This window comes from Ptychodera flava, unplaced genomic scaffold (assembly GCF_041260155.1).
Source record: "Ptychodera flava strain L36383 unplaced genomic scaffold, AS_Pfla_20210202 Scaffold_129__1_contigs__length_157824_pilon, whole genome shotgun sequence".
In the NCBI taxonomy this organism is placed as follows: Eukaryota; Metazoa; Hemichordata; class Enteropneusta; family Ptychoderidae; genus Ptychodera; species Ptychodera flava.
In genome coordinates this window covers 39,143-51,293 of record NW_027248311.1, presented here as the reverse complement: position 1 = coordinate 51,293, position 12,151 = coordinate 39,143, and positions in this window count along the sequence as shown.

Below are 12,151 nucleotides of genomic sequence, written 5' to 3'. Positions count from 1 at the left end.
TTTAAAGCTCTGACATTGCTCTTCTTTCTTGCAAAATGTTATACGCGTACCTACACAAATAACCTTTATAACAGTATTTCTAATAGAGATGACGAACATCCACAAAATGATTCTCGGTACTTGAGCGAAATCGATAAACTCGGGGTAGAAATGAATCGTCAATATTTCGAATATTTGTTCACTAATCGGACTCCTTGTTGGACATGACCTTCTGCAGAACACGTAGATTATGTTGACTGTCGAAATTCGTCGAAATTCACAAGACAGGGGCTTAATAAGCAGCCCAAAACTGCCGATCACACTTGGTGGGTAATTTGTGACCCAGCGTGACCTGTACTTTATAATGATGTAATCTGGTCGATGATTGGCTGAATGCCGGAATACATTATCATAATAAGTCTCCAATTTTGGAGCTGACCCGGACTGATATAGGCCGACCAGTCGGCCTATATTTTACTGTATTCATTTTTACCTCGCGTGCGCATGCGCGCAGCGAGGTTATGTCGCAGCGATGTCTGTCTGTCTGTCTGTCTGTCTGTCTGTCTGTTGGTCCATTTTCTCAAAAACGGCTGAACGTATTTCAGTCAAATTTGGTAGACATCTTCAGAATTCAAATGGCTAGAACTGAAAAGGTTTTGGTGGGCGTGGCTTGAATATTAATGAAGTTATGAAAGTTTTAATTTTTCTGTTACGCCGCGTATGACAAGTGAAAACAATCGACTGTTTGAGGGCGCTGTGAAATGTGCTTGTCCAGGTTGGCTACAGCTGGATAGCTCTGGTTTCAACCATGGTCCCTCCGTGTTTCAACCTCGTATTGAACATTAAAAATATGATTTTTATTACTCATTCAACTCACTATTCAAGATAAAATATCGTTTAGCAAATTAGCTTCATCCTTGGTAATTGATTGTTTCCCTCGCTGCTCGATCGCCAGAAATGAGTACATACGTTCTTAGCCCTGCGTACGATGCTGTGTGTTCCGCTACAGCTATTAATAGCCCCGCTCACCACAGCCCTGCAAAGACCCGTACGTAGAGTTGGTGACTTCAAATCCATTTTTGGACTTGACGTAAAAAGCCAAATTACTGCCGAAATTCAGCGTTCTTGGGCCCAAGTCGTATCCCTGCCTACCGCAGCTACTCGATCGCTTCCAAAAATGCCAGTCTTTTATTCTTTTTTCGTAAATAACCGTCGATGTCGGCAACTCTCTCGCTAGCCCTGCGTACGTACGCAGTGTACGCTGTGCATTCCCTGTGTGCGTTCCTAACACACAGCGTACACTGCGTACGTAATACGTTCTCTACCTAGCCTCATGGCATGGAAGTGCTGATGAATAATAACTTTGGTCAAAGGTATTGAAGTGTCCAATCAGGTTCGTGCACAGAGTCCAAGGCCATGACCTACTTCATGTACTGCTGCACTGTTTTGATTTTGCTTCGCCAAGAAACGTATTCGTCATTGTCCATAGAAGTATGTTTGCTCTCCTTTGAGGTTGTTTGTGAAACAATTCCGGGATAGGCCTTGGAATGCATACGATCGGCATCGCGGCAGTGCATGTAGCTAGCCGTACGAGTATGGCGAGAGTGTCCGGCTTTGGCTACGCCGCCTCCCACCTCCGGTAGGCGGCGTAGCCCCCGGCGTAGCCAAAGCCGGACACTGTCGCCATACTCGTAGGGCTATGCATGTAGCGTACCATGCTTGTGTAACTGCCGAGCTAACTAACTGATACTCGTGTACAATCATGATGTGTTCAATTCTGATGAAGATTCATAAGTCTTAGTTTTGCAGTCTTTTTTCCGTACGATAATCCTGACAATACGTGTTACTGTTAGACGAGGTGGCCATTTTATGATAAGTTTCAATACTGCACAGCTACATAGCGTCACTATCGTGTGATCGAGGTACAGCGTTGTTGAACGGGATACAGAAACTCTGCAGAGGGAGAAACGATCGTTGACATGAACAGTCAATGTACTTCAGCACGTAGTCCGCAGATAGCGGATCGTGTTTCCGTAAATTAGGCATTGAACTTGACAATATAGGCAATAACCAGAATCATCGACCATCGCCTGACAAGTGCACCATAGTCAGCTGTACATGAGTTGCGTGGCGTGGTGAGCAGGTTCCCATGGGTATTTATTTTTTGAAACGCGTACTTCAAAGGTCACGAACTCATTTTGCTGCTACACGGCGCGGCACAGATGATTGTATCGTTTTTGGGCGCATTGAGATACTGTGAAGTAGGTCAACTCGTTCTACATGGCAATTATATGTGAAATATGCAGAATTTATACGCAAACGCGACCTCTGCCAGTTAAGAGCCTGCTCAGCCATTTGCACTTGCATCGACAGATATTGTTGGATCATAATTTTTCAAATGGTTTCTTTTCTTTTTTTTCATTGCGTAATACAGTGGGGATAATGTCAAATTTAGATAGATTGGATTAATTTCGGGAATAAAACAATGTAATGTCATAAAAGCCAATACCCCAAGAAGTACTTTACAAATGTGCACGCAAGGCAATTCAGTTCATATCTGGTCACTTGTTGCAGTTTTATCCCTCTTCTAAGGTCTTTTTGTAAATATTAGCTATTATATCATACCAGTATATTGATGGTGCACATACAGCGATCTGACTGGTCGAGAAGCGAAAAGAACCGTGGTATATTGGCGATATACCACGGCTGGCATGCGCACTAGCTCTCAGATTGAGGAAAAGTCCTTTTATGACGTTCCGCGCCAGATTTTCAATATACTGTTATGATATAATAGCAATAAATCACACCCAGCGACAGTATACCACTCGATTTTGACCATTTTTTTGCTCACGTGTTCACACACGTGAGCATATGTCGCAGCGATGTCTGTCTGTCTGTCTGTCTGTCCGTCTGTCTGTCTGTGTGTCTGTGTGTCTGTCTGTCTGTTGGTCCATTTTCTCAAAACGGCTGAACGTATTTCAGTCAAATTTGGTAGACATCTTCAGAATTCAAATGGCTAGAACTGAAAAGGTTTTGGTGGGCGTAGCTTGCATATTAATGAAGTTATCACAGTTTTAATTTTTCTGATACATGGTAGTGTATGGGAAGCTGGTATCTGTGGTTTGAGGGCGCTATCCCACATTACACTCTGGCTAGACGATGCTGAAATTAGACTCGGTTTCGGATTCGGTTTCGGATTCGGTTTCGGATTCTAGAGACTGAAAGAAATTTTATATTTTCAGCCAATTGTTACACTGTGGAATACTGGATTTTCCTTACTTTCCCTGGACCCTTTTTTCAGCTAAAATAATATCTAATCACACTAAACAAAGTGAAAATAAGTATATAGGGATAACTTAGCAATACAAATTTTTTGACAAAATGTCATGTGATCTCGATGACCTTTGACCTTAAATATGAGTATATGTGCATAACTCAGTAACCACAAGTGCTACACCCTTCATATTTGGTATGATGGGAGACCTTATGACATCACATCCTGTACCTTATTAATTATGTGCATATCTAATTTTGAGCGAGCCAATAGAGCTAGAGGTCTGATTTTTGGTATATAGGTATAACTTAGCAATACAATTTTTTTTAACAAAATGTCATGTGACCCCAATGACCTTTGACCTCAATATACATATATGGCCATAACTAAGTAACCCCAAGTGCTACACCCTTCATATTTGGTATGATGGGAGACCTTATGACACCACATCCTGTACCTCATTAATTATGCGCATATCTAATTCTGAGCCAGCCAATAGAGCTAGAGGTCTGATTTTTGGTATATAGGGATAATTTAGCAATACAATTTTTTTGACAAAATGTCACGTGACCTCGGTGACCTTTGACCTCAAATATACATATTTGTCCATAACTCAGTAACCACAAGTGCTACAGCCTTCATGTATGGTATGATGGGACAGATTTATGACGCCACATATTGCACCTCATTAATTATGCGCATATCTAATTTTGAGCGTGCCAATAGAGCTAGAGGTCTGATTTTGGTATATAGGGATAACTTAGCAATACAATTTTTTGACAAAATGTCACGTGACCTCGGTGACCTTTGACCTCAAATATACATATTTGTCCATAACTCAGTAACCACAAGTGCTACAGCCTTCATGTATGGTATGATGAAACACCTTATGACGCCACATATTGTACCTCATTAATTATGCGCATATCTAATTTTGAGCGAGCCAATAGAGCTAGAGGTCTTATTTTTGGTATATAGGGATAACTTAGCAATACAATTTTTTTGACAAAATGTTACGTGACCTCGGTGACCTTTGACCTCAAATATACATATTTGTCCATAACTCAGTAACCACAAGTGCTACAGCCTTCATGTATGGTATGATGGGACACCTTTATGACGCCACATATTGCACCTCATTAATTATGCGCATATCTAATTTTGAGCGTGCCAATAGAGCTAGAGGTCTGATTTTTGGTATATAGGGATAACTTAGCAATACAATGTTTTTTGACAAAATGTCACGTGACCTCGGTGACCTTTGACCTCAAATATACATATTTGTCCATAACTCAGTAACCACAAGTGCTACAGCCTTCATGTATGGTATGATGAAACACCTTATGACGCCACATATTGTACCTCATTAATTATGCGCATATCTAATTTTGAGCGAGCCAATAGAGCTAGAGGTCTGATTTTTGGTATATAGGGATAACTTAGCAATACAATTTTTTTGACAAAATGTCACGTGACCTCGGTGACCTTTGACCTCAAATATACATATTTGTCCATAACTCAGTAACCACAAGTGCTACAACCTTCATGTATAGTATGATGGGACAGCTTATGACGCCACATATTGTACCTCATTAATTATGCGCATATCTCATTCTGAGCGAGCCAATAGAGCTAGAGGTCTGATTTTTGGTATATAGGGATAACTTAGCAATACATGTTTTTGACAAAATGTCACGTGACCTCGGTGACCTTTGACCTCAAATATACATATTTGTCCATAACTCAGTAACCACAAGTGTTACAGCCTTCATGTATGGTATGATGAAACACCTTATGACGCCACATATTGTACCTCATTAATTATGCACATATCAATTTTGAGCGAGCCAATAGAGCTAGAGGTCTGATTTTTGGTATATAGGGATAACTTAGCAATACAATTTTTTTGACAAAATGTCACGTGACCTCGGTGACCTTTGACCTCAAATATACATATTTTTCCATAACTCGGTAACCAAAAGTGCTATGTACACCCTTCATGTTTGGTATGATGGGACACGTTATGACGCCACATACTGTACCTCAATAATTATGCGCATATCTCATTCTGAGCGAGCCAATAGAGCTGGATGTCTGATTTTTGGTATATAGGGATAACTATAGGAGAGAAATTTTTTGACCAAATGTCATGTGACCCCAATGACCTTTTACCTAAAATATATGTTTATGTCAATAAATAAGTAACCACAAGTGCTATGTCCTTTGTATTCAGTAGGATGGGAGACCTTATGACAGCACACGCTTTACCTCATTAATTATGTACACATCTAATTCTGGGCAAGCAAATAGAGCTAGAGATCTCATTTTTTGGCATATAGGGATTAATTAGGAATATAATTTTTTTTTTGAAAATGTCATGTGACCTTGATGACCTTTGACCTTGATTATACATATATAATTTTGATAGGATATTAGACCTTAAGATGTCACATCTTGTACCTCATTTATAATGCGCATATGTATTTCTTGGCTGGCCAATACTGCTAGAGGTCTGATCTTTTTTCCCGATTTAGAACCGTAACTTAGACATGCCTCATGTGTTTCAAATTGGGAACAACGACATAGACCTATGTGCCCATAGATCTCAACATATACACTCCAATGATACTTCTTAATGACCACATTTTCCTGCCCCATCAAGACTAGTACTCCTATTACAAGTGGGGACTATGTCATTGTAAATGACTTGTTGAGTTAATGGTTGTATCACAGTATTCGATATATCTAATTCTGTATTTTTTCCATTTTATATTCTGAATAATTACATTAAACATATTTCACTGTCTCCAGTACATTTCATTTAAGTATTTTCACTTCATGCACTTTATCCCTTTCACACATGTTCAAATATCTGACCAGAGAACAAACACTAAATAGTCCAGGATGGGAGCTACAGTGTCATTGACGCTATTTTTACTTCAGCCAATTCCTACTTTGCATATTAAATGAATTTTCATACTTAGGGATATTCATCTGAATTGACTTGATCAAAATTGATGTAACTTGCTATGTACATTTCAGACACTGTAATACAATATTATTAAAAGTCATTAATCATTTTCTCTTCAGCAAATTCCTAATTTGAATGTTTAATGAACTTTCCTAATTAGAGATATATATCTGAATTGACTTGACCAAAGTTGACAAAACTTGCTACATATATTGCAGATACCATGATACAACATTATTGACAATCATTAGGCATTTTTACTTAAGTCAATTCCTAATTTACATATTTAATGAACTTTGCTTATTAGGGATATATACTGGGATTTACTTGATCAAAGTTGGCAAAACATGACAACATTGATGATTATACCTGGTTAAAACAATATCGAAAGTCATTTCACATTTTCATGTCAGCTAATTTACAATTTGCATATCTAATGAGCTTTCACAGCTCGGCATATATGGCTTGAAGGACTTGGCCAACGGTAATTACACTTGCTATATAAATGACAGCAGTCAAAGAACTTTAATATTTTTATTTCAGCTAATTACATATTTGTATACTTCATGACCTTTGAGAATTAATCAGCGGTGATTATTGTTCATTATGTTGATCATAATACTTTCAATGAAGTTGCAAACATGTGGCAAAGGTTCAAATTTACACATAACTGTATGAAACACGTGAGAATTTTCAGTTCATATCTGGTACTTCATATATGCACTCGCTATCGCTCGTGAATATATGTCGTGAACTGGTCAAAATCTCGTGGTACCATCACTGGGTGTGCTTTATTGCTTAACTATTGCCCTGCTGCCTTTAAAGAAAAGATTTCTATTATTTCGTATCTTAAGGCAATTTGTAAATGTTTTCACTTCTATTGTCCTTGTTTCCAAACCCAACGCCCCATATCTGCAAAACCTTATTTTTGAAAAATCTATACTTCCGCTGAATCGGTGCGGTTTTTAAACTCCCTGCCAAGAAACTTTAGATTTCTTCTTGTTCAGCTTTGCACCTATTGCTTTTATTACTTGTTGAACATTTTCAAAGACTGTGTAATGCTTTGAATGAAACCTGCTAAGCTGTCATCTTTACGAATATTTTCGGCTAGCGCTTCTGCTGCCATAATATACAGTAATGGTGATAAGGGGCACCTTTGTCTCACCACCCTTATGAAGTTGAATACTGCGAGAAAGAAAGCCATTGCACTTTATTTTTAAATGTAGCATTGTTGTAAATAACTTTCATTTGCTTGATGAAGTCACTGCCAAAGATTGTAATTTTTACACATTCAATAACATTTCTGTTGAAGACAATATTATCACCTATCTTCCGTCCGCGATGTAACCACACTGATGTAGGTTGCATATTTTACCAAGTACCTTCCGTACCCAATTAACAATACTTTTACAAGAATCTTACATTCTACATTGAGGAGACTTATTGGTCTAGCTCCATTTGTCTATGTTTGCCTTATCTCCCTTTTTACAGAGTAAAGTAGACTTGGTTCAAGTCGGTGAATTTTAAAAAAATAAAATCATTTATAATAGTTTCTCTTGTGTCTCTCCTATTTCGTACAAACCTATCCGGAATTTGGCAGCTCACGCCAGGTTTTCCCAGCGATTGAATGCGTCACGTTTGAGTCTGCGCAGTAGTGAGTTAGTTTCTGCCGGATTCACCGACTTGGACTTCTTGCAAAGTACAGGCGGTGAGACGGACTGTGTACACAGTGACGTAGAGCAAATACAAAATGATTGACAGCCCCCGCCGTTATTCTGGCCAATAAGAAGAACGCTTGCTAATAAACCTCTGCATGTATTAAAAGTTTGTTGTCATCTCCGTGCAAAGCTAGACATCGAGTACGTTTTATATCTGGGCGAATAATGGCATCAAGTTCGTACATCAACCGCGTTTTACAACTGATCGGTCGACCACCGCTAATCATGCGAGATTACCAAAGAAAGCTTGTTGAGAGTTACATTGAAGGAAAAAGATGTGTTCGTCTGCGCACCAACCGGCAGCGGAAAATCACTGACATACGAAGTCGCTCCACATTGTTTTGATTTCCATCGCTTTGGGCACGTAAGAGAACAGGCTACAACTGTAAGGACGGTGTCTTTTTCCATCCTTAAATAACCGGCCACGATTTTCGCATTTTGTAACATGCGCCCAACAAACAACACAGATATTTCACGCTTTTTCGGTGATAGAACAGAGGTCGTACCCGCACTCGACATTTTGTCAACAACGCCGTGTGAGTTTTATGCACGTCTCGTTTGGGTCAATTGGTAACTCCTCCCAATGTGTAAAATTTAGTGATGTCATCTTATGATAAAATATGAGTAAAGAAAACGTCATCTCATGAATAATTTATAGCAACGCAAACCCTGCAAGAAAGCCAAGTCTGTGATTCCGGGTGAAACTCCGCTGTATAGCGTTCACTCCACTCATCGCGTTCACCCTACTCATCGCGTCCACTCACGCGCGCGTTTCACATGAGAGCAAAATACAAATCATTGCGTTCACTCCACTCAAACATTCACAAATCACAGACTTCAACCAAGTCTAAGAGCAAAGAAACTAAACCGAGCTTCTGGCTGTTCGTCGATTCCACAGAATTAAAGCGAGGTCGGGCCCTATATGGCCTTATGATGATTCAATGCATAGTGCCCTCTGTCGGAGATGTCATCCATTGCTGAGAATCACCCGAATATGACTGCGAAGCAACGTCGACAAATGGGATTTGTTGGTTTATCATTAACAAAATGGAGTAAATAATTTTCAATGCATTATATTAATGAACAAATTAATTCTCCCACAATAAGCAAATAATTAGGCTATTATTATTATGACAGAATGGTACTAAAGCGAAGTGTTTCCCGAGACAGTTTGTATGTCTTTGTTTGTGTGTGTGTTTTCGTATGTGTGCGTTTGTGTTTGCTTAATTTTCAGTTTGACTTTCAGCAGCAACACCCACAATTTTTACCTATTAAAATGAATGTAAATAGCGTCTTCCATATAATAGGCTCTCGTCGTAGAGCCTCCTTCGCTTGGCGACCAATTCATCCGCCATCTCTTTAGCGTCATTATAAAAAAATCGTGGGGCAAACACACAGAACTGAAAACAATTAGCTGAGACTTTCAAATTTCATCTACGAAACTATGAATTCTATAAGTCTAAGTTTCGCTACTACGTCTCGCTATTACGTTCATGCTGTTGAACACAAATATCATATTATTGTTATTTTCATACGGAGGTGTGCCGCCTAAGTCGAAAACATCTACCCAAGGATGTATGTATTCGAAAAATACGGTCAACCCATCGTTAGGGATTGGCTTGCGATATTTCAGGGATATCTAACTTTATTCTGTTGCAAGTGAAGGTTTACCTGAAGCGTGGGAAATTTACTTTGTTATTTACCAATGCTAAGGTTTTTTTGGATGTAAAATTGGCCCAATTTTATGAATTTTTACGTGAAAAAGTGATCTATGTGGGCGGCACATACCCGTACATCTTCTTTGTCAGTTACCCCCGGGCCAAAAGTTCCCTTCCCTTATTTTTAACCATGTAATCACCTTAGTCAACGGTATTGCCATTGACGATTAACTCACAATATTATAATCAGGATCCTAGTCTCTACTTAAAAATACTAATTTTTGATTTGTAACGACAGTCAATGTGTCTTTGATACATGGTTTTACCAGGCTTCCTAGGTACGATCAATTGCAAGATTGCTGTGACGTCCGTTGCACAGCAAGAACTTTCTAACGAAAATGTTTGAGTTTGGAGATTTGTTTTTAACCGTAATCGTCTTGTAGCCTGAATTTCGAGACTTCTTTAAAGCTTGTAATCTCACTTGTGATCTTATCATGAAAATCTAACGTCGGTTTAAATTCAAAAAAATATCCAAAAACTACATTATAGCGCCATGCACTCAGCTTTATGAAAAATTGACAAAACGAACGTAGTCGTGTCCATAAACTACTGAGGGCGCAATATTCCTCGCTTGTTTAAAATTTCAATGATCTTCCTCGATAAGTCGATTTCACGTGTGACATGTCAGAACTGGAAATATTGAAAGAGTCATAAAATAAAGTTCCTTTTCATTCTGTTTTTAATAGTTTATTTAGTAAGATGTCAGAAAACTTGTCATTCCTTGAGTATCGAAACTCGTCTTCAGTTGCAGCAACGGCAAACGAAGTGAAAGTGACAAGTTTATCTTCCAAAGATTATCACACTTCGTGAACACTAATACTGTCTTGCATATACTGTCTCTTTAAATACTCTTTTGCACATAAGTCAATGCACGGAAATTAAAGTTTTAGGTTACCTGCGACATCAAGTTACCTGTCTTTGAACGCAAAACGATAGCGCCCTCTTGCCGAAATATCATCAATCGATAAATCAGCTTCCCGCTGCGTACAAATCCCCGATCACACAAAATATCCTATTCCTTTCACGATCTTAACTAAGATATGAACAAGCGCCAACAGACGAGCGGGTTAACCCAGGACAGTGTGCAAACTAACACTTTCTATAGATAATATATTAGTCAAGGTAAATATTTGCAGAGTTATGATGTACCCATTCGCTAACCACAGACGGCTTTTTGTGATATCGGTAGGAATATGTATGCCAAATTTGTGACATGGGTAGGAAATAGGTTTATAATGTCATTTGACTGTGTAGTGTTATTTACTTGTGCATTACATTGTGTCGATTCTACGTCTATGTGTAGTTAGGGAAGTTGTCATACCGTCCCCAGGGGTGGGGCTGGGGGTATCTTGGTCTCAGCACAGGTTTTTTGTTGCTAGCGTTTATTTTTATACGTTTGAATATAATATGTATCGCCAATAAAGATTTTGTCTATCAACCTAAAGTGTCTTGGTCTTACAAACTGGTTTTCTGAAGATTTCTTGTTGAAGTTGTTCTCTTCACTGTATCATAGACCCTAGTTTTCTCTACAGGCTATGACTGTATGCATAGTGTCATGTATTTGTCCTGTGATAATCTTACGCTGTTTCATAATGTGTGTAATTGCCTAATGCGCCAAAGCAAGCAAGGGTAAGTTACTAATCTGTGGACGCTATAACCAGATCACCGGATTAACTTTGACAAAGTCAACAACGAACGAACGAAGGGTATAACAGACAACACCCTTTCTGGTGCGTTCGTTGTTGACTTAATTAATATTAATCCGATTCTAATCTGGTGACTGCGTCCACAGATTGGTAACTTAATTAGGCAATCAAAAGCATACGCGACACAGTGATAAAACTTCTCTTAAAACTTATCAAAGGATAAATCACAGGCAAAAACAAAAATTTGTCCTTGGACAAATACATGACACACTGAATGTAGAAAATAATCTTTCTAAAACCAACGCTAACAAAAGACCAAGGCACCGAAAGGTTGGTAGTATAAATCTTTATCGGCAATTCACATCGTACTCCAAGGTACAAAAATAAACGGTAGCAAGAAGAAACCTGTGCTGAGACCAAGACACCCCCACCCCTGGGGACGGACATGAGAACTATTCCCTATCATGGGTATAACAACAGCACTGTAAACGGAACTGACTGTGCTGCATATCTCGCTATGCTAGCCTATCAACATGGAAATGGGAAGCCGATCGTGTGTTATTTCCTTCTTTTCATAGTACGCTAAAGGTCACCATAAAGGTCGTTCTCTGTAGTCGGCACACAATCCTGGCCGACGTTGACGACTGTGCTCAGTACCTTGGCATTACTACGTGCATGCAATACTTCTAAAACCCTCAACTAGACTACTCCACATTTCTTTGTAAGGGCTCGAAACGCCATTTACAACAGCGTGCGAGTGGAAACTTCTACCGCCATGATCACAACAACCTTTCCGCTAACCCATAGTCGGTTAGTTTCTGACACGTAGGTTAATTTGCATTGCA